The sequence below is a fragment of the Artibeus jamaicensis genome, unplaced genomic scaffold (assembly GCF_021234435.1).
Source record: "Artibeus jamaicensis isolate MK-2021 breed Jamaican fruit bat unplaced genomic scaffold, CSHL_Jam_final scaffold_286, whole genome shotgun sequence".
NCBI lineage: Eukaryota > Metazoa > Chordata > Mammalia > Chiroptera > Phyllostomidae > Artibeus > Artibeus jamaicensis.
Window position 1 is genome coordinate 14,397,911 of NW_026522034.1, and position 25,290 is coordinate 14,423,200.

The window sequence follows — 25,290 nt, forward strand, 5'->3', positions numbered from 1 at the left end:
AAGATGATGTATTTAAAGATGTGGCAAGTTCGCATCATCAGCAAGAGAACCAGGGATTTAGGTTAAAGATGACACAGCCAGATACTGCCCTCGGATTGTGTCGCAGAACTAATCAGACACACATACCATTGTCACACCAGTAACCCAACATATTAAGGCTAGACAATACCCACCTCTTGCATAATTGGACCCTGAAACTAGAATCACCTAATGATGTTACTAGATATTATTAGTTTATTAGTGTTACATCACTCTTGCCTTTAGAAACTGAATGAAAAAATATATATATATTTTTTGTTCTAAATGTGAGCTGGGTTCTGCCCGTTAATACATTCTTTCCCCTCAAAGTTTCTGCTAAAAATCAGGTACCTGTACTCCAGGCATAAGAGAGGCAAGGAAAACTAGTGCCTGAAAATTCCATCTTCTACTATGAAAGTTGGAAGAATGTTCAGTTGTTAAGTTGACAAAAAAAGGCCAAAATATCTAATACTCACTTTACTCAATATTACCAATTTGAAATGATTTCTTAAAACTGAACTTCACCTCTATTTAAATGACTTGCAGTTTGTTTATATAGTGATGTCCATTCAACTATAGCTAAATATAAACATCATATTTTGCTCTTCAGCATACTTTATAAATTAAAACCCATTTGAAAGTGGTTTTGAAGTATAATTACTGATAAAATACCAATTCTATATATTACAGACTAATATAAAAATTTAATATATACAGCCTGAGATAAGATTATCAAGAGTAATATTTCAGACAAATCTACTCTAAACTGTTAGAAAATTTTTCAAGACTGCATTATACAACACCAATTCAGTGTTGAGTATATTAATGTACCCTACTTTCACATATCGGAAAATTTTAAATACAAGGATACCTGGATGTCTGTTATTTCAGCTTTCTTGTGACTTCTGATTCTGACATTGGTGTATTCTACATGTACCATTTCAGCATCTTGGACACACTTGAACTTGTAACTGGATGAATGTATGTCTTCTCCCTCATTCCCTAATAAGTTTTGATATTTATTATGCTGTTTGCAAATTGTATACCTTGGAAATCCACAAACTATAACTAAAATAACTAATATAAAAATAACAATGTAGTTAAGAAATAAATATTTTAAATGGCCTCATTATATTTATAGAAACCACTTAAAAGACATAATGTGAAAAATGCCCATTTACAATAACAAGTTTAAAAAACTAGTATAATACAAATTAGACAGATATTAAAATATAAATATATCTCATCGCTGATCCTCCACTCCAAATGTAGATAATAATGAAAATAATTCCAACTATTGAAGTAGAAAAACAATCATAAATAACATCAAATCTAGTTATGTCAGAATATAAATTTATATCACAACTTTTAAACTGATAAACAACAAATACTACACTTGATCTTAACCAAAAGGCTGAGAAGTGATAAATTTATTATTACAACTTTTAAAATCTAATCATGCTAATTTAAAAAATCCCTGTGAGTAAATGAAAATTCAATATTAACCAATATTTTTCAAAAGTTATTAATAAAGTGGTACAAGTCTACTTTTCCAATATATTAGAATACATTTTAAAACTATATGGTAGTACTAATACATAGACCAAAAAATTAATAGGAAAGAATAGAAAGTTTTAAAATATACCCAAATAAATATGAGATTCATTATGCATTTGAAGTAGCACCTTAAATAAGATAATTGGCTTATGAATAGTTTGGGGATAACTTCATAACTATCTAAAAAGAGAAGTTGGATTCACCTCTCAAAACTTACACAAAATGAACCCATGTTTCAAAAGTAAAACTGTATAAAAAGACTAACTGTGCTAGAATAACTCAAGAAGTTGTTATTTCTAACATTGGAGTGGAGAAGGTTGTTCTTAAGATGTTAAAGGATGGAAATATAATAACATTAAAATTAATAATTTTCACCAACCATATATTGAAGCAATTTTCTATGGCAAGATGGTTATAAGTACTGCAAAAAGTTCTATCTTATAGAACAAATAATTTATTAATGTATACAAATTTTTTAAAGTGATAACCAAAAAAATCTAACAATCATTGCATGAAATAGACTAAAATATCTGACAAAAACAAATATAACGCCTTTTTTAAGGCCATGGAAAGATGATAATTCTCCCAAGTAATACAAGAAAGGCAAATTGCAACATATCAAGATATCAAGTTTTACATTTCAAATGAGAATAGAATTGTAAATAATTTGTAAAAACCTTGTATAGATGAATGTCAAAAATATGCATTTTCTTTTCTTATTTTCTAAATATCTTTTATTTTTCAGCTGCAGTTGATGTACAATGTTATATTAGCATCAGGTTTACAACCCCATAATTAGACATTTATTTAACTTATGAAGTTATCACTACAACAAATCCAGTACCTATCTGACACCATATATAAGTATTACAATATTATTAACTGTATTTCCTATGGTGTCTGTGACTACCAATTTGCACCTCTTAATCCCTTCACCTTTTCACCAATCACTCAACAGCCCCTCTTATTGATAACTGTCAAAATGTTCTATCTATGAGTCTCTTTCTGTTCTGCTTGTTCATTTATTTTGTGTTTTAGATTCCACATATAAGTGAAATCACCTGGCATTTATCTTTTTTCTGTCTTATTTGTTTTACTCAGCACAATATGCTCTAGGGCCAATTATGTTGTGGCCAATGGCAAGATTTCATTATTTTGAATTTTTTTATTGTTGTTCAATTACGGTTGTCCCTATTCCCCCCCCCCCCATTGCTCTCCCTTGCCCTGACCACTCCCATTCCCACATTCAATACTCTCCGCACCCCTTGTTCTTGTCTATGGATCCTTTACATATGTTCCTTGATGTGAGCTTTCCTCTTATTTCCCTCTGTTATCCTCCTCCCCACCTCTAGTCATTGTTAGTTTGTTCTTTATTTCCATGTCTCTGGTTCTATGTTGCTTGTTTGATTGTTTGTTTTTTAAATTAGGTCCCACTTATAGCTGAGATCACATGGTATGGCTGAAGGATATTCCATTGTATATATGCACCACTTCATAATTCACGCACCTATTGATGAACAATGAAGTTGATTCCATATCTTAGCTATTGTAAATAATGCTGCAATAAATATATGGAGGTGTATGTCTTTTCAATTTAGTGTTTTGGGTTTCTTCAGATAAATAACCAGAAGTGAAATTACTGGGACTTTCTTTGTCTCTTGTTACAGCCTTTGTTTCAAAATCTGTTTTGTCTGGTATGGGTATTGTTACCCCAGCTTTTTTCCCCCCATTTTTACGAAATATTTTTCCACCTTTACTTTCAGTCTGTGTGAGTCTTTCCATCTGAAGTGAGTCTCTTGTAGAGGGTATAAGTAAGGGCCTTGTTTTGTTGTTCAGTCACTGTATGTCTTTTAATTGGATCTTTTGCATTTTCATATATTTATAGTCAAATAGTAAACTGGCAAAATCCCCAGTTGAGGTCAATTTAACACATATCCCTCAAATTATTAATACATTTCTCATTCATATATGGACCCATCATATTTACTCCTAAGAGTTTAATCTACAGATGTCCTTGCATGTGTACGGGCTTGCTTATTTTCTTTTTTAATTAATTAATTAACTAACTAACTAATTATTTTTTAAAGATTTTATTTATTTATCTTTAGAGGGGAAAGGAAGAAGAGAAGGAGAGAAACATCAGTGTATGGTTGCCTTTCATGTGTCCCCTTCTGGGACCTGGCCTGCAACCCAGGCATGTGCCCTGACTGGGAATCCAACTGCGATTCTTTGGTTCACAGGCCCACGCTCAGTCCACTGAGCTACACCAGCCAGGGCACAGCTTGCTTATTTTCAAAGGTATTCATTGCAACATTACTTGTAATAGCAAAAAACTAAAACAAAATTCAACAATACAGAATTAGTTGTTATAATTTATGCATACACTATAAAATTTGTAATTAAAATCATGATTTATATGTTGAAATAATATGATTTAAAGGTATTATATAAATTATAAAACAAACTATAATATAAAGAACATCCTACATTTTGTATAGAAAGTTAAAATATAATGTATATGCATGCCTTTGTACAGGTGCAAAATATTTCTGGAAGCAGAAAACCTTAGGTAGCCATCAGGTACAGATATTGAGTGGATCGGATGAGGGAGAGAAACAATTTTAGACTTTTGTCATTTTTAAATTTTGTGTCAGGTAAACATATCGCTTATTAAAAAGATACATATGGTTAAAATATTTTCACTTTAAACCTGGGTTGTAGTTAGTTATTTATTTGCATGTCTTCCTTCCTCCTTCTCCACATCACCCCCCCTTTTCCTTTCTCCTGATTTTGGAGTAAGTTATATTATTGAGTTTATACTGTCTCTCTACTTCTCTTATAATCTTAAGAAAAAATAGGTTCTTTTTAATTTGATTACTTATCCTTATTTCTGCTCAGCTTTTGTGTAGCTTTAGCACTGTATCCCCTTCAAACGAAAGAAGAAAACAGACCTGGATTTTTAGCTTGTCTTTGATTACCCGTATGCCTCGAGAATCAAAGGGACTTCGAACTTCATCAAAATGAAGATTACATAAAACATTAAAACAAATGTTTTTATATCTCAGGTTAAATATTTTTGATACTTTCAGATAGTATTCCATGCAAGCTTCTTCCAGTACCTAAAACAGTAGTAGAACCCCGGTAGAATGTTCTGCTTTCTATCAGAAGTATAAGAGGAAATAAAAATGCATACCACCATTACTACTACTATTATCACTACAACTCACAGTGGCAACACTGTCTGGATCATTATCATAACCCAAACAAAGGGCCTAGAAATTGAAAGGATGCATTCAATAAGTTTAGTGCCCCATCATACTCAGGGGCTAAGGCATAGGTCAGCTTTATCTGTTATCCTGTTGCCTGTAAACACTGAACTCAGGATGGAAAGGTGAATGCATAACAAATCTCATATAAATTATTTTATTTGACTGTTTAGTTTCATTTTGCTTCTTTAAAATTTACTATGTGTAAAAACTGAAAACCTTATTAGTAATCCATTATTTGAAATATATTTATGAAAATATAATAACTAAGGTACACTACTGAAGCTAGCACTTAAAAATTTTGAGAAATATTTCAGCACAAAAAGTTCATGGTAAATCCTAATACATAAAATTTGTCAAATAAATGCTCAGAAATTTACAACAGAGCCAATTTCTAAATAATATATATATAATATTTTGTAATGTATATGTTGCAGAGCAAACATAATGAAATGACATGCACATAAATTTTCTGTGTCGGAGATTATAAACAGAATATCATACAGTTCTGTAGCCTCTACTGGGCTAAATTATTGCAAAACTTAATCTTCATTCTGAAAATGTACTCATGAGTATGCAATGAAATCTGACTAAGAAGTATTCACCTTTATTTTGGTAGTTAATTTCCACTCAGTGATTTTTCTCAGAACAGCTTGCCTTAGGTTACAGCAATTTAATGGAATAGTTGGCCATTTTTACCATCTACGTGAACTTACACATGAGAGAATTTAAACATCACACATGGGATTTTGCTCCAACTGCCTTCAGTATGACTTTATATTAACAATTATTATAGTGATTACTGTGTTAAAATGAAAGTAGGCAAATTTACTGGAGTAATTAACAGTCTGAACTTGGAAGATGAAATGGTAGTTGAAGACACAGTTTCCCCAATCTGAAATACAAATAAAGTGCTCGCACACACACAGTAAATTACAATAATATTGTAATTCTATATTTAAACAGTCACAAATTTTATTAGATGTCAACCATCTTTGTCTTTGGAACTTTTCACTGGTAGAGAGTTCTATCTGGAATGTCAGACGTCTGCACTGATGAGCTCCTCTCCTTATGGGCATCCTTCCAATTTTGTGTTTTCACCTTCACTTTCTATAAACTGTTTTTCAGGACTGCAACATTTTCCTATTCTTTTTGACCTGTCCATGCTTTGTTTTTCCTCCAGCATTTACCACTACATTGTATACACTTTAATTTCCTTTGCTTCTTTAAAAGTTATTTTATTTTATTTATTTATTTTTAGAGAGAGGAGAAATGAGGGAGAAGAAGAGGGAGAAAAACATCAATGTGTGAAAAATACATTGATTGGTTGCTTCTCACATGCCCCAAACTGGGGACCTGGCCTGAAACCCATGCATGTGCCCTGACTGGGAATTGAACCAGTGACCTCGTTTTTGAAGTTTTGTGTAAGTTTTGTACTATACCATATGCTATATACTTTTTTAAACTAATAGTATGATAATAGTAATAATGTAAAGTATATCTTATGATGGCATATACTAATTATTATGCATGAATCACTTTGTATTATGAGGCAATATTTTTATTATTGTTCAAATGTTCATTAATAGTGCAAATATATTTTTATTTTTATATATTTAATCTACATCCTCGCATTCTGCTAAATTCTCATTAGTTTTATTAACTTATTTGCATATTATTTTAAACTCAATATAAAAAAGGTATAAAGAAAGAAATAAGAAACAAAATGGGACACATAGAATAATTCAAATATATTTATCTTCTATTTTTATGCTGGTTACTCAGAGCTACATGTTTTTTAAAAAAGTATAATGTATATATGGTTTACAATATCTCATATAGTCATGTGTGATTGGCTAGTCTTTTTCATAAATTGCATTTTCAATTCTTATGTCTGTTATGTGATGTGCAATTTATCTTTTCTCTTAATTGCTTGGTTTAGACTTTTTGCAGGTAATATTAAAGGAATCAAATATCTTTCTGTCATATATATATTTCAAACATTTTACTTAATATTCTAGTTTGCTTTTTAACTCAAATTTCATTATTTCCATTGAAAATGTTACCTATGTAGTGAAATCTATCAAGAATTTTCTTCATGCATTCTGGTTATATATCTAGGTTAGAAATGATTTCTCATTCTTTGAACAAGTATTCATTCCTTGTGAAATTGTATGGCTTTTTTGTTCAAATATTTAATTCATATAGAATTTATTTTGATATAAATATAAGTGAAGATATACATTTATATATACAGAGGTGGCCAAAAATAAGTGTACAGTTGTAAGTACATGAAATAGAGTTTATTCTGTATAACTATTCATTAATTATTGACTAGTTTTCCATCTGAACAACTGTAAAACTAATTTTTCCTTTTTTTTTTCACTGTACATTTATGGGAATTTTGCTAGTAACTTGCTCAATTGATCTCAACCACAGAAACTATACTCTGTAAGCGACCTTTTACTTACTCAGTATCTTTATCATAAACTGAAGTCTTGCATGCATGTCTATTTTTAGGATTTTATGCATTTGGTTTATATTTAATATTATCTCCTCTCCAAAATTCAATAATTTTAAGATTCATAGATTCATAGCATGTTTCACTATCTGGTAGTGCTAGCCAAATATATTTATTTTTTACTTATTTTATAAGTTTTCAAGGCAAATTTATTGTCATTTTAATTGGGACAGCATTTAAATTATTGCATGGTACCATTCATTTACTTCTTTGTCAGGTGTTACTATTCCAAGAGTCAGATTCCCATCCATTTGTCCAATTTTATACCCAGCATAGCAGACCCAAGTTTATAACCTGGGTCGCCAATATCTGTTCCAGTTACTTCCTAGTCCAATGAGAAAAAGCCTGCAATCCTTATGGTATCTATATATTTTTAATTTTTAACTATAATTTTTCTTTTTATGTTAAATGTTTTATTTCTAAGAACAGTGTAAAGTTCAAAGCAACATTGAAACAAAGGTTCAGATACATGTCATACACCCTCAAACACATGCATAGCCTCCTTCATCATTCATTGTTGTGTTGAGAGTAGGATTTCAAAAATAGTACACTTTGTACATTCCCGGTATGCCTGCAATACTGTCTGGTAATGTATTTAAAACTACTTCCAAACTTTTGCTGTGAGAAATTTGAATTCAGTCCAAGATCAGTTCACCAAAGGATCAATACCTAGAAAATAAATAAAATAAAAAAAATTTAAATGGTTATAATAAGCTTACCTCTGAATGATTTTTAAATTCTGAAAGGCATTTGAATTTACCAGTACTATCCCAGGATGGAATAAATGGTCCTGCTATCACTTTATAAGGTTTTTACTATTTTTATGTGTAAATAAATACTTGTTGTCTATAATTATCTCCCTCTTAAATTATCATTACTTTAAACATTATTCTAAATAATTGACAAAAATATGCACTTTCTTAAAAAGTGAAAATGAATAGCTATATTTCCAAGCATGAGAGAAAGCTGTAATTCTATGCTGTTCTTAAATATCTCCTAGACTGTATATTTCAAAATCTTCCCTCACTATTCCTTTTGTTTGTCTGAGAACTTAAGCACTTAGATTTGGGGAACTGGTGAGAGTGAAAAATAACTGAATGTACACCATACCTGAACTTTAAAATGACATTGTTGTTTCCTTAGTAAAGCTACATCTTACAGGTAAGGGCATTAGTTATTGGAATAGTGTAAGAGATGGTCTGATCATAAGGCAGGAGCAAGTGGCGATAATGTAAAGAAAATACTGTCTCAGTTAGGAGCAATTGAAAAAGGACTTATACTTGCTGGTGTCAAAGCCAACATCCCTTAAGTACCTGCTTCAATAGAAGTGGAAGAAAGAGTGTTAACATTTTTTTAAATTTAATTGTTGTTCAAGTACAGTTCCCTGTATTTTACTCCCTTCCCAGCCCACTCCCCCAGTGCTCCCCACCTCCCTCCTATCCCCCCTTAGTTTTTGTCCATGTGTCCTTTATACTTTTTCCTGTGAATCCTTCCCCTTCTCCCCTGAAATTCCCTCCCCTCTCCCCCCTGGTCCCTGTCAGCCTGTTCTCTATTTCATTGTCTTTGGTTTTATATTTTGCTTGCTTGTTTGTTTTGTTTAGGTTCCTGTTAAAGGTGAGATCATATGGTATTTGTCTTTCAACACCTGGCTTATTTCACTCAGCATAATGGTTTCCAGTTCCATCCATGCTGTTGCAAAGGATAGTAGCTTCTTCTTTCTTTCTGCTGCATAGAATTCCATTGTGTAAATGTACCATAGTTTTTGGATCCATTCATTTACCGATGGGCACCTAGGTTATGAAAATATACAAAGAACTCACACAACTCCACTCTAAGAAGACAAGCAACCCAATTAAAAAATGGGCAAAGGACTTGAACAGACACTTCTCCAAGGAGGACATACAGAGGATTCAGAGACACATGAAAAGATGCCCAATATCACTAGCTATCAGAGAGATGCAAATTAAAACCACAATGAAATACCACTCTACACTGGTCAGAATAGCCATCATAAACAAAGCAACAAACAACAAATGTTGGAGAGGTTGTTTGTTGCTTTGGGGGAAAATGTTGGGGAGAAGGGGACCCTGTTGGTGGGATTGCAGACTGGTACAACCATTATGGAAAACAGTATGGAATTTTTCTAAGAAAACTAAAAATGAATATGCCTTTTGACCCAGCAATTACATTGTTAGGAGTATATCCTATGAACCCTGAAACACCAATCCAAAACAACCTATGCACCCCAATGTTCATAGCAGCACAATTTACAAGAGTGTTAACATTTTAAATGAAATACTAAGGAAATGAATTTGGATTAGTTATGTTAAGCATTTTGTGAACAAACAGCACAAACAAAAGGAAACAATTGTTTAAATAAGACCTGTGTTAAAGATTAGTTGTGCAATCTTCCAATTAACCTAAAAAGCAAATAAATTGAAATGTGTTTATATCCATCTACAAACTATTCAACAAAAGTTAAATGTCATTGAAAATAATTAGCAATTTATCAGGTAATGTTTACATTAGAAATAAGTAATAATGCCAAAGCAGTTACATAGATAAATATATATTTATGTATTTATGCCATGCATTTATATATTTATATAGATTAGAAACAAAAACAATGCATAATATATATTATATATACTTGTACATATATATGCCATATATTTTAATGACCAGTATGGATAAATTTGAAGAATAGAAGATAATTGGAAGAGGTGTAAAGTTTAAAATTTACCAAAGGATGTAAACACATTAGAAAAGTTTAACCAAAGATTATGAGAGGAAAGGACAGAGAACCCCAGGGGACTATTACAATGAGAAAGCTGCATCAAAGGTGAGAGGTGATTTTTTTTCTAGTTCTGTCTTTTTCATATATTGTCACATACACACAAAATGTATTGACATATAGGTGTGCTTTTAAACATACTATAATATGTTTATATTATAAAATTAGATATGTTTGTTGTGCTGTAAATAAATTATAGCAGCACTGTATTAGCCACAAATCATTCCGCATAAGAAAATGTTACTTCGGACATATTATTATTACCAAACAGCTCAGAATATAAAGTAATGATATCTAAATATTTTGAGGATAAATAGGCTAAGTTTATTTTGTTCTCTTCCAGAGTCATTGTGCCTCGTCCTATCCCCTGCTAGGTTACCTGACCTGTATTGACGACATCCAAGACTTTGCCTGCCCCTTGACTTCTGTTGGGTTTAATTAATGAGCAATCATGGCAGAGAACTTAAGTTTGAGCAGAAGAAGGTGTAGGTATAGAGCTCCCTGTTTTTCACACGGTGAGCCTGCCTAGTGTTTGCTACACACTTCACAGAAAAGGAAGGGTGGAGCTTAAATGCTGTCAGTTGTCCCTCACCAAAAAAAGAGTTGGTCTCATAGACAGACACCAGTATAGTGATTACCAGAGGGAAAAGGGGATGGGGAGGGAGAGAGGGTCAAAGGGGGAATAGATGGTGATGGAAGGAGGCTTGCTTTGGGGTGGTGAACGCACAATGCAATATACAGATGATGTATTATAGAAGTACCCTGAAACCTCTATAATTTTATTCACCAATGTTGCCAAATAAATTCAATTACAAATAAATAAAAGAAACACACTTTCTTTAAGAAAAAAAGGCATTGTTCCTCCCAAAGTGACCTATTCTACACAATTCTCTTTTCTTTTAAATCTCCAAGTCAGCTCCTCATAGCCACCCTTTTGTACCTATTTATACAATGATGCATATGTAAGATAGCGCATTAACTGAACAGCATCCAAAAGCCACAGGAAACAGTGATCTAAAACAGCCTTGGGTTGGCTATAAACTTCAAAAGTAATAGCATTCTGGTTTTATATCTTCTTACAGAAATCCTTTTCCTTGAAGAACTAATTACCATCTTTATCTCCATCAGGAGGGAGTACCTAGCACACATGTTTTCGTAGATGATAACAGTTCTCCCTTTATCCTAATTGAATCAAATTCATCCTCCATACATTTGCTTTCCTGAGTCAGACACAGACTGCTAATATGCTTGGATGTTGTACTAATTCTTCAATGTTCCAAGTGTATTTTATATTATAAACTTCCAAGTAAACTTTTATGATAAACTAACACATTAGAAAATGTACCTCTATCACGAAAATTATCATTACATAGGATAAGATGCATTTCAGGTAAAGTGAATGTTTAAGGTAAATAAAAATACACAAGTAAAGTACATCTGATAATTGGGAATATTTCAAATTAAAATGAAAGGAGGTAGAGTCAAATCCTAAAAGCCCCGGGTACCAGATACCAAACACTTTGTTCCAGCACTTGGAAATTCTATCGTGTGGGTATATAAAGGCTCTGCTATATTTCTTGCCAGTAGGAGGCAAAGAAAGAGGAATTAATGCGAAAGCACATCCTCATTAGGACCAGGACTAGATGGAAATTTCTATCCAATTTTTTGGTTCAAAAACCAATCATTTGATTTTTTTTTGAAAATTGTATAAAAATATATTAAAAATATTTGGCCAAATACACTACATCTGTCAACCAATTAATGTTTTTGTAGCCAAAATATTTATAAAAGTCAGTATTTCTTTAATTCCCACTTAGATCTTTACATAAAGATAGAATACAATGTGACAAATTCTCAGACTGAGATATTCAGCATGATAAAAATATTCTAGAGTAGGCAGAGAAAATGCAATATTCCTATTTAAAAGCAATAATGAGAGTAACTCAGGCATTGAGCTGAGCTTTTCACCTGTGTCTCCTAGCTTATTAATATATACAATGAATCAAATGTGTCAATTTTACTGACATAGATCTTTAATTGTAAAATAATTCTCTAGTCTAATTCTGCTTCTCTACATAAATATTATCTAGCCTTGAATTTTTAGTTTCTAGTACATATAGTCTTGAATGACATAAATATTGGGTAATCAAAATTACTTAAGACTATTAAATAAATATCCAAAGGCTACACATGAGGACACAATTTTTTACACCAAATTCAGATATTTTTTAGAAAAAATTCTTAACATTTTGCAATTAATTTCATAACTGTTACCTTAGTTTTAGCTATGTTCTTAACCTAAATTACAGAAAAATTGGTTTCTCATTTTTAGGAAAATGCTAGAGATACATTTTAAATTTATGATAACTATACACTGAAGACAAGATTGATGCCTACTAGTTGTTTTTTAAATAATCGATTCTAACTTTAACTTGGATGCTGATTCTCCACCATTTAAATAGAGAATGCCCTTCTGAGTAAAACTATAAGGTTGACTGGGAATATTTCAAGAAAAAAGAAAATACGACAATGTTTGTATGCTCTTCTTTGACAATGAGGGCAGAATCATCAGGCATACTAGCTAACTGGAGGGCTGGGGGGTTAGAGAGAAGGTCCCTGGAAGTGGGATTAGACTGAACTGCAGCGTGAAGTGAGAGAGTGGATATTGACAGGAGGGTGAATGTGCAGTTCAGTGTAGGAGGGATCTCCTAGTCAACATCTCTGCCATAGCCTAAGGTACACAGGCCAAAGCTTGCAAGGAAATGAAGACATCATGAACAGGCCAGGAAACTATAATTCAACTGGATAAAATTAATGATATCAAAATCTATTTTGTCAATGATATCATTGATATATGATGTATTGATAGCCAGTTACAGTTGTGGGTTGATTATTGTAGACTCACCAAAGAATTGACTATACACTTTATTTAATTTATACTCTATTCTTAACGAGGCCTGATGTTACTTGGCTTCTGCCACATCTTCAAATATACTTTCTGCCATTGCTTCCCTAGTTTACTACATGCCATGTCAACTGCATTTGTTTCTGTTCTATTAATATGCCATATTCCTTTTTTCAGATCTGGATTTTCTCTAGACCCTGCCTAGAAACTTGGGCTCTCATATCCTCATATTGTTAGTTTCTTCTTGTTACTCAGATTTTAGCTCAAAATTCATGTCCCTTAGACATACCTTCCTAATCATCACACTCTGTCCTAGAACTACCCAGTTCCAAAGGCCAATTGTTATATATTATCCATAGTACTTATCTCTCCCCAAAACTATATTTTCTTTTATTAATGTACCTGTTTGTTTCTCCTTGAAGAATGTAAGCTCTGTGAAAGGGGGCCAGGGATTCCAGTCATGCTAACAACTCTATTTCAGCATCCTAAAAATGCTTGGCAAAAAGTAGACATTTATTAAATGTACTCACATTAGTCCATTTAAAAAAATTAATACTCAGCCATAAAAAAGACAAAATACTATTATTTGTGACAGCATGGATGAATCTTATGAATATCGTGCTAAGCAAAATAAGTCAGGCAGAAAAAGAACCATTTCATTCATTCATTCATATGTGTCATGTTAAACCGAAAGCAACAAATGAACACACAAGAAAAACAAACAAGCAAAAACTCACAAACAGACAACAGTGTGGTGGTTACTACAGGGAAGGGGGTGGAGCAGTAGTAAAGGGTAAAGAGAATCAAACATATGGTGACAGAAGCAGATTTGACTTTTGGTGGTGGGTACACAGTGCAATATACAGATGATGCATCATAAAACTGTATAGTTGAAACCTATATAATTTTGTTAACCAACATTGCCCCAATAAATTTAATTTAAAAATAAAATTGAATTAATTACTCTGTAGAATCAAGCAACCCCCAAATCTCAGTAAATTACACAGAAGGTTATACCTTGCTTGGGTTTTATGTGTGTTGTGTGTCAGTTGCCAACATGTATCAAAAGTTGTTATTCTGGGACCCAGACTGGAGGAGGCCCCCTCAGCTGGATGATTACCTGCTGTTGCAGAGGGAAGAAAAGCAATGACAAAAGAGGGCAATGACACTTAAAAATATATCATTTCTGTTTACATTCTGTTGCCCCAGCAGGTTGGTTGGCAAAGGCTGATTTTAATGGGAGGTTTGGCCATTCACATGGCAATGGTCAGGTTTGTAAATATAATCCTGAAAGCATACTGTAGGTGTAGGTTAATTAATGTGTTCTGCATGGGAAAAAATTACACACACTTTTTAGTGCTTACTGAGAGGAAAACCAGATAATTAAGAACAATAACTCTATCTAGCATAGTATTAAAATGGATAGAGGCTAGGTACAACAAAAACCACAGAGAATGTTGCTTTCTGAGTGAAGAAAAGTGAATTTTTAGGAAAAAATAAACCTGTGACTTAATCTCAAGCACAATTAACATGCAGACCTATCTAACATTAAAAACACTTTCTAAATGTTATATGTAACTTATGAAACTAAGATATTCATTATAAAATAATACCATTATTTCATGTATTCTTTTGAAAGAAAAAAAATCTGCCCTGGCTGGTGTGGTTCAGTAGATTGAGTACCAGCCTGCAAACCAAAGGATCACTGGTTCAATTCCCTGCCAGGGTACATGCCTGGGTTGCAGGCCAGGTCCCCAGTAGAGGACTTGTGAGAGACAATCACACATTGATGTTTCTCTCCTTTTCTTTTTCCTTTCTTTCCCCCCTTTCTAAAAATAAATAAATAAATAATTTTAAAAATCCAATTAAATAGACATAATTTAAGAATAATTTAGCAGATAATAAAAATGAGACTGGCACATAGATATTAAAATCAATAAAAGATGGTAGTAAATATGTATGTATTAACTACCTGAGCTTATGATACTTTTCCACAAACTAAATATATGTTTATTTTTAAACTAATAAAGAGAATATTAGGTATGTGAATTAACATGTCACAGAAATTTACAGGAGCATATTTAACTTGCTTAAGTTAATTTGCTTAAAAGATAACTGCCTATTAACTTTGATCTATAAATGATTGTTAGTATATCTAAAAAAAATATTATCTACATGTCAATTGAACAGCTGTTGACACTTCCATTCGAGAAGAACACCTGGTGACCAGATAGAAAATCTGGTTCTTATCGTTGTCAATAACAAGCAATACTTTATTGAAAATAAAGGTTGACCTCAGTGTATCTGTCTTAGTTTCACATTCTACAGTAGGATTTTCTGAGAGCAGTGATTTTTAAGCTTTGACTCTGTGAGTCTTAAGATTTGCTTAAAGGTATTCAGGGACCATTAAGGGATGGGGATGTGGTAGAAGAGAGGTAGAAAATCTCTTTATCATTTTTCTAAATAGGTAAGTTTATATTATAATCTACTATCTATAACAAAGTCCCAAGTAATGTCTCACATAAAAATAAAAATAAAAAAGAGGACTTGCTGACAAAATTTGGTGACTAGACAATTTCTTCTTCTTTTATTTATTTCTCCGTCTCTTTATTGTTGTTCAAGTACACATGTCTCCATTTTCTCCCCACCACCCCCACCCACCCCAGCCATCCCCACCTCCCACCCTCAATACTACCCCCCTTTGGCTTTGTCCATGTGTCCTTTATACATGTTCCTTAATGACCCTCCCTCTTTTTCCCCCATTATCCCCTCCCACTTCCCCTCTGGTTACTTTCAGTTTGTCCTTTATTTCTCTGTCTCTGGTCATATTTTGCTCCTTTGTTTCATTGATTAGGTTCCACTTATAGGTGAATCATATCTTATTTGTCTTTCACCACCTGACTTATTTCACTTAGCACGATGTTCTCCATTTCCATCCATGCTGTTGCAAAGGGTAGGAACTCCTTCTTTCTTTCTGCTGTGTAGTATTCCATCATGTAAATATACCATAGCTTTTTGATTTACTCATTTACTGATGGGCACTTAGGTTGCTTGCAACACTTGGCTACTGTAAATTGTGTTGCTATGAATGGCAATGTCTAATAAAACACTCATATATAATTTAAATAAAGAAGTCACACATGTGAATTTTATGACTACTCTGTATTTTAATCTTAGAGATTGAAGCAGATTGGGAGGTTAGGGCCTGTCAGTAATATAAAGCTGTACACGTTCAGGTTTGCTGTAGGGGACCACGTTGCATGGCATCAGAGACATTAGACCTGCTAAGCAAGGCTTTGAAGGAGGCCTGTAAATCTCGACCAGAACCCCAGGAATGCTGGAGGCAGGTATGACCTAATATTAGCACTGAGGGTTCCCATGTTGAATCAGGCCTAAAGAATGCATTATACCCCTTGAGGCTTGCTTCGCTTAACCCTGTTGCCCAGATTTAGAATCTGGCTTGCTTTGCTTAACCCTGTTGCCCAGATTTAGAATCTGTTATCTAAATTCCCAGCAGAAGGAGAGAACTCCTAATCTCATAACCACACCTTAATGACCCTCTAGTTTCATCATATCTAACAGACCCTTACCTGAGGCAGATTTCTGTGTTTATTGTTATCTATAGATAATATCTGTTTTCTGTAACTGTGACCTTTAGACATTGATTCATGAGCTTTGCATACTGCATACTCCTGTGCAAACAGATCCTAATAAAAGCCATTTCAGTGAAGGGCTCTGAGCCTTCTCCACTAAAGGGAATCACCACCCTCTTTCCTGTAGAAAGAATAGATTGTGTCCAGGTGACTTATTTTTTATCCTTTGTGGCTATGAGAGCTCTGAGGGATGGAGCATCCCACCGTTTGCTTCACAGTATAGTTAAAAATATAGCCCTGGCTGGTGTGGCTCAGTGGATTTACCTCGGGCCTTCCAACCAAAGGGTCACTGGTTCAATTACCAGTCAAGGCAAATGCGTACATCTGCTGGCCAGGCCAGGTCCCCAGTGGGAGGTGTGTGAGAGGCAACCACACATTGATGCTTCTTTCTCTCCCTCTCTTCCCCTCCGTCTAAAAATAAATAAATAAGATATTTTTTTTAATGTATATAAGATATATAATATGCCACAAGCAATAATTCTAGTGGGCCTGGAATTATTTTGAGCCATTTTACTAAAACAAGAAATGTACCTGTGTGCAACTAACCCCTAGTCAAGGCATGAACTTATGGATTAATAGTGTTGCCTTATAACCAAACCACTGGTATGGAGATCAGTCTAAAGGTATCAGCATAGTTTATTGACAACAAAGATTAATGATTTGCACGTGGTGTCTGTGAGACCCTCAAGAGGGCTCTGCCATTAGGGTGGGCTGTATAGTAAAATTAAGCCTCTGTAACCTGCAGGATGTAAGTCTGTATCTGTACTCTATTGTGGGTTATCTGATTCCATGCTATTTCATGAAAAAGACAGGGATTTCTGACCCAATACAGAGAGCAAGCACATCATGGTGCCCTGCACAGGAAGGATGTTTGCAGATTGCATCCCCATTCTTTGAATTTATTTGTGAGGCAGCCTTTGAATATTATTAGTATTATTATTGCTTTAATGCTTTGCCATATGGTATTATTTTTGTGCAATAAACCTCAGTTTTTTGTTTTTAATTTGCATTTTGGATCTGTGACTCAAGCTCTGTAGCAAATGAACCCAACTGCCACCATTAACGTGTGTGTGTGTGTGTGTGTGTGTAAGTGCAGGACCACCCATGCACCCACATTTGCTGTTCCCTGGCTTATTTCCTGCTCCTTTCACCACCTACATATCACTGACAACCTATTAGATGATGATAGGAAATTAACAGACACTGATGAGATAACATACCTAGAATGTCGAGTCAGAAGAAAATATGAATGGAACCCTTGAAGTAGACAGAGCTTACCTTTTGCGGAGATGAGCGTCCAGAGGCAGCAGGTCACAAGCTAGAGTTTCGGAGCCACAAACTGGAGTCTGATATTGGTTCTGCGTTTATTCTCTTACTAATTCAACCAAATAGCTCAAATTGTTCCAGGATGATATGTAAAAGAAAAACATATTGTAACATGTCTACCATGTTATTACGTTGTGTATTAAAAAACAATGATATCTCTATGTATCTCTCTATGTCTTTAGAGCTATATATGTAAATGCATATTCATGCAAATATACCTATCAGTTTAAATACAAGGCTTGGCAAAAGCAGGCTTACAGTTGTTCATATGGAAAATAATAAAGTATTTAATAAATAATATGTGAGAATAACTGCATTTTATGTACTTATAATTGTAAATCTACCTTTTCCCATCCTTTAGATATATATCTATCAAAATATCTTTACAGGTATTTTATATATATCCTGATTAAAATTACTTGCATCTGGTTTGTGCTCAGTAATACTAATAATAACATTGTCTTTAATATTGAAATATCAAACTATTTTGGCATTCCCAGAACTATCATTTTACTAAATGGAAAATTTCTGATAAATGTGGGCAAACTTGATGAGAGATTGTTCTTTCACATAAAAGTTTATACAGCGGCCAAGAAGAACAAGTTAACTTAACTCAAAAACAAGACATTTAGAAAAAAAAATTTAAAAGGCAAACATAAAAAAGTAGGGCTGAAAAAATGATACAGGTTAATTTTATATTATGCAATGGTATAATATATGAATGTATTGTAATATCTACTTTTTCAAATAAAATTTAAACTAAAAAAAATTATGTACGATCACCTGAGCAAAGAAACAAAATTAAGTGTTAATGCAGTTGTCAGGAGTGGGGGAGAATGGGCTGGGTGAGGCAGGTAGAAGGATTGAGCAAAAAGGAAAAAGGAATCCTTTGGACAGGGAAACTAGTGTAGTGATTGTCCAGGGAGTAGAGGGTGTGGTGGGAGTGGAGGAGGGTAAAGGGGGGATAAGTGGTGATGAATAGAGACTTGACTTGGGTTGGTGAACACACAATACAGTGTCCAGATGATATGTTGTGGAATTGTGTACCTGAAACCTGTATAATTTTGTTAACTAGTGTCCCCCTAATACATTCAATAAAAAATAAAAATATAAGAGATAAAAATGAAGAATATAGCATTACCACTGATACATTGAACTTGCTGTCTCTTCTAGCCACCATTCTTATTCATCTTATTCCTTTCACTGTCATTTCTGGAAAGACCACCATAAACCTTGTTTCCTCACCACAAAGCCACTCCTTAACTGTCCTAATCTGGTTTCTTTCCTACACTTTATTGCACCTAGAAGATCACAAATTACCTCATAAGCAAGACCTTTAATTATCTTTTCTTTACCTTTATCACCCTTGAATTCTCCAGGATGCCCCTCTTGTGTATCTTCTTTAAGAATTTTCAGTAAAAAGAACACTAAAAAATTCCACTATGACAACATTAATAGATATTTTGCAAGAAAAGAATCACTTATACCTTCAAACCCTAGATAATTGTTTCATTTTTTCATGTTCCATACTTTTTCAGTTTGTAATATACATAATATGTAATATACATATATCCATATATATTATGTGTAATCATAATGTAACTGTATTTTAAATTCTACAAAAACATCTTATTGTAAATACTCTCTTTGTGTTACAGTCTTTCATATTTTTTAAGAAGTATTAATGAATCCTGGATTGAATCTGAGAGCATAGGACATAAATTATTTCTTCAGTAAGTGTACGTGTGTTCCCTGTTCACTAAACAAACTTGCTAAAACTGAGTTCATAAGATAGAAAACGTCATAAGGAGAGTAGTGGTATGGAAGCATAAATCTGAGCTCTACCATGCAGTGGGGTTCATAATGAAGTAGAGACAATATTCATGTGCAGTGATATATAAATGCATGGCAAATAATTACTAAATAGTTTTTAACAGTAGATATAAAATGCTTCAGGTATTTAAGGTACAAGAAATTACTTTAGTCCTGGACATCCTGGAAAGTAACACTCAGAAAAGTGTATCTGAGCCTTGAAAATTTAGGGAAATTTGGGCCTACACAGATTTAGGGAGATGATATTATTAATATATTTGGAGTAAATGATGCAGTAAAAATATGGACATAGGAAAAGAGAGGTTGGTATTGTTTTTCTTGTAAATACTTTCTTTTTGCTGTTTAAAGAACTTTTAAAATCTAGTCTTCTTTGCAGTTTATAACATCTTGTCCTAGCATTTTCCTTTGTTTTTTTGTATGAAAAAATTTTATTTTTCTCCTCTCTTTTTGTTATTATTCAAGTACAGTTGTCTCCATTTTCCCCCACCACTCTCCCCTGGCCCATCCCTACCTCCCACCATTAATCCTACCCGCTTTTGGCTCTGTCTATGTGTCCTTTATACATGATCCTTGACAACACTTCTCCCTTTTCTCCCTGTTATCCCCTCCTACCTCCTCTCTTGTTACTGTCAGTTTGTTCTTTATTCAATGTCTCTGGTTATATTTTGCTTGCTTGTTTGTTTTGTTGATTAGGTTCCACTTACAGGTGAGATCTGGTATTTGTTTTTCATCTTCTGGCTTCTTTTATTTGGCATAATGCTCTCCAGTTCCATCCACGTTGTTGAAAAGAGTAGGAGATCTTTCTTTCTTATGCTATGTAGTATTTCATTGCGTAAATGTACAACCATTTTTTGATCCAACTCTTTTACTGATGGGCACTTAGGATGTTTACAGCACTTGATTATTGTATGTAAATTGTGCTGCTGTGAACATTGGGGTGCATAGGTTTTTTTGAACTGTTTTTTTAGTATTCTTAGGGTATATAATCTCAGCAGCGGAATTGCTGTGTCAAAGGCAGTTCTATCTTTAGTTTTCTGAGGAAATTCCATACAATTTTCCACAGAGGCTGCACCACTCTGCATTCCCACCAACAGTGCACTAGGGTTCCCTTTTCTCCACATCCTTGCCAGCACTTGTTGTTTGTTGATTTGGTTATGATGGCCATTTTCACAGTGTGAAGTGACATCTCATTGTGGTTTTAATTTGCATCTCTCTGATGGCTAGCGATGCTGAATATCCTTTCATATGTCTCTGGTCCCGTGTATGTCCTCCTTGAAGAAGTGTCTGTTCAGATCCTTTGCCCATTTTTTAAATGGGTTGTTTGTCTTCATGGAGTAAAGTCATGTGAGTTCCGCTCTGATTTCTGACATTAAGAATGAACTGGATTTTATCATTTATTTTTGTCATACCAAAATTTTATGAAGAAAAACACAATATTAACCTATTTTATTAATATGTATGGAGAAGTTATGATGTACTTTAAATAATAATTATGATTTTCTTGTTAATTTTAAAATATTGCATAAAACAATAATATAAATTGGAGACAAAATGAACATTTGTTAAAGTTTTATATGACTAAAATGTAATTTTTTATGTTGGATGGATGTAGAATAAATTAAAATCAAATGTTGGAGTAACATGAGTCATAGTGATATAACAGATAAATGGACATGGTAAATAACCTTTGAATAAATCTGTTGCCCTTAGATTGATGCATAATACAAGTGTTATTCATATTCTGTGAAAAATAAACAGTATTTGTATACCAAAAAATGAATAATTTTTTTTGTAGTGGGGAAAATACTGGACTAAAGTATTTGTATCATTGTCGTTTCTCTGACCAGTCAAAAACACAAACAGTCCAAACGTCAGCCATAGCTGGGTTGCTCATAGCTGGGTTGCTATTATACATATTAATAAAATTTGGTTAGAGCGTCCTCCCCATACTCCAAGTTTTTTAGTTCTATACCCGGTCAGGGTACATAGAAGAATCAGCTGAATCAGCCAATGAAAACACAAATAAAAGAAAAAACAAACATTAGTTCTCTCTCTCTGTCTCTCTCTCTCTCACCAATAAATAAATAAAAAACACGCGAATGATCAAACAAAAACAAAGTGAAGCCTATAAACTTATAAGTAAATATTCTATAAACTGAATTGTATGATATTCTAAACACTGCTAAGTCATTATCACTGAAATAAACATGTACATATGTTTTGAAATAGAAATAGAAAATAGAAATGATGGTGCCTTTTCATCAATTAAGATATAATTTTAATGGAATTGCAGCATTCAACTAGAATTTTAGTACATTTTGAGATTGAAATACAATACTTTCTGTCAAGACGTTGCTCAGGATGTTGGGAAAAGTCTGGTAGTTCTTGAAAATGTATAATGAACAAAACATGTCAGTCCAAACTTGAAAATTCACAACTTTTGTGTGTTATTGCCATTTTACATGGGACTTCTCCATTCAGACTCTGAAGACATTCTGCTGCTTTGCAAATGATCGTTATCTAATTTCCGTGGCGAGTACTGTTGGGATAGAGGTGTTTTGTAGGTCAAATATCACTTCAGCGGAGTGGATATTTATAGTGTTCTACTTTCCTGGAAAAATGCTGACAGTGAAATACTGTGTTTAACTTGTGAGCTCACATAAGAGATTGGGTTTATACTGTTAGTTTCAGCTTTTACATTTCACCCTTCTTCATCCATTTGTGTGTGTGTGTGTGTGTGTGTGTGTGTGTGTGTGTGTGTGAATTATTTTATCTACCTACCTGCAAAACTGCCAAGTTTATCAATTCAGGGAAATATCTGCACCCTATTTCTTTTCTCACCCACAGAGCATGTATTAATACTTGATTTGAAGAGACACAAAATGAAAATAAATTGTGTCAGACTATTTTTCTAAGCAAGCAAATAAAAGCTCATAGCGTTCTTGTTTGTGAGGACTTTTTCCTCAGAAAAAGCAGTATGTGAAGGCATATGCCTATCTAGGGTCAAAAACACCAAATACTGATTAGCATATGCAGAATCACTAGCATAGATCTGTCAGGTATCAGTGTAGCCCACTTAACCCTAAAGGAAATCTGTTACAGGTTCAAGTAGAAATGCCTAGGTTAAATATATATTTTTAAATGCTTCTTTGTTTTTAATTCTAAAAATAATTACCACATGTACTAAATTTATGGTTTCAGTTTTGTGCTCTAGCCATTCTTTTTTCTACTTTTAAATGCACTTTAAAAAATTTATTGTTCATTTACAGTTGTCCCCATTTTTCCTCCATTACTCTCCCCTGCCCATCCCACCCCTACCTCCCATATTCAGTCCTCCCCACTGTGACCCAGTTGTCTCTGTCCATGAGTCCTTCATACATGTTCCTGCATTTGACTTTCTCCTTCTTTCCCTGTTATCCCCCTCCCCCATCCCCTCTGGTCATGTCAGTTTGTTCTTTCTTTCCATATCTCTGATTCTAATTTGGTCATGTTTGTTTTGCTTATTATGTTTCGGCATTTATAGGTGAGATCATAAAGTATTCGTCTTTCACCACTGGGCTTATTTTATTTGCATAATACTTTTCAATTCCATCCTGGAGCACAGGGTAGGAGATTCTTCTTTCTTTCTTCTGCTTAGTATTCCATCATAAAAATGTACCACTATTTTTTTATCCTCTAATTTACTGATGGGCATTTAGGTTGCTTCCAGCACTTGGCTATTGTAAATTGTGCTGCTATGAACATTGTGGTGCATAGGTTCTTTTGGATTGGTGTTTCAGGGTTCTTAGGGCATAATCCCAGCAGTGGAATTGCTGGGTCAGAAGGCAGTTACATTTTCAGTTTTCTGAAGAAATTCCATTCTGTTTTCCACAGTGGCTGCACCAGTCTGCATTCCTACCAACAGTGCACTAGAGTTCCCTTTTTTCCACACCTTTTCTAGCACTTGTTTGTTGATTTGGTATGATGGCCATTCTCACAGTGTGAAGTAGCATCTCATTGTGGTTTTAATTGGCATGTCTCAATGGCTAGTGATGTGAACGTCCTTTCATATGTCTCTGGGCCCTTTGTAGGTCCTCCTTGGAGAAGTTCTTGTTCAGGTCCTTTGCTCATTTTTTATTATTGGTTTCTTTGTCATCCTGGTGTGGAATTGTGTGAGTTCTTTTTTTTTAATTTTTAATTAATTTTATTTCGTTATTTTTCAAGTACAGTTTTTTGTCTATTTCTTCCATCCCAGCCTCCCCCGCCCCTTGCTCCCACCTCCCTCCCATTTCCACCCCCCTTAGTTCTCGTCCCTGTGTCCTTCCTATTTGTTCCTCCAAATCCCTCCCCCCCTTTTCCCCTTAACTTCCCTTCCTTCTCCCCTCTGGTCACTGTCCCCTTGTTCTCTATTTCAGTGTCTTTGGTTTTTTTTTTTCTGCTTGCTTGTTTGTTTTGTTGTTTAGCTTCCTGTTAAAGGTGAGATCATATGGTATTTGTCTTTTAGCACCTGGCCTATTTCACTCGGCATAATGCTTTCCAGTTCCATCCATGTTGTTGCAAAAGGTAGTAGCTCCTTCTTTCTCTCTGCAGCATAGAATTCCATTGTGTATATGTACCACAATTTTGTGATCCATTCATTTACTGATGGGCACCTAGGTTGCTTCCAACTCTTGGCTATTGTAAATTGTGCTGCTATGAACATTGTGGTGCATAGGTTCTTTGATATTGATGTTTTAGGATTCTTAGGATATAATCCCAGCAGTGAAATTACTGGGTCAAAAGGCGGGTCGATTTTTATTTTTCTGAGAAAATTCCATACTGTTTTCCATAACGGTTGTACCAGTCTGCAATCCCACCAACAGTGGACTAAGGACCCCTTTTCCCCACAACCTCTCCAACATTTGTTGTTTGTTGCTTTGTTTATGATAGCCATCCTGACTGGTGTAAAGTGGTATCTCATTGTGGTTTTAATTTGCATCTCTCTGATAGCTAACGATATTGAGCATCTCTTCATGTGTCTCTGAATGTTCTGTATGTCCTCCTTGGAGAAATGTCTGTTCAAGTCCTTTTCCCATTTTTTAATTGGGTTGGGTGTCTTCTTAGAGTGGAGTCCTGTAAGTTCTTTGTATATTTTGGAGATTAAACCTTTGTCTGAGGTATCATTGGCAAATATGTTTTCCCATACATTCTTTATATATTTTGGAGATCAAACCCTCATCTGAGGTATCATTTACAGATAGGTTTTCCCATATGTTGGGAAATGCCCTGCCTGGCTGCAGAAGCTATAATCCCCCCATGGCTAAGGCTGAGCAACCTTCAAACTCTTAGCCATTAAAGAGACAAAGCTTATCTCTCTGGCAGGGGTGCCACCTCTGCCCCTTTTACTACACCCTGCCTGGCTCCCAATGCATCATTGGTTAGCCAATGATGGGTGAAAT

The 25,290-nt window shown here is 34.1% G+C and overlaps 1 pseudogene; it reads right to left on the bottom strand.

Annotated features, from left to right (window-relative positions):
* Positions 1-1,353: 1,353 nt before the first annotated feature.
* On the bottom strand, positions 1,354-1,444 carry LOC119058414 (uncharacterized; annotated as a pseudogene).
* Positions 1,445-25,290: the final 23,846 nt, after the last annotated feature.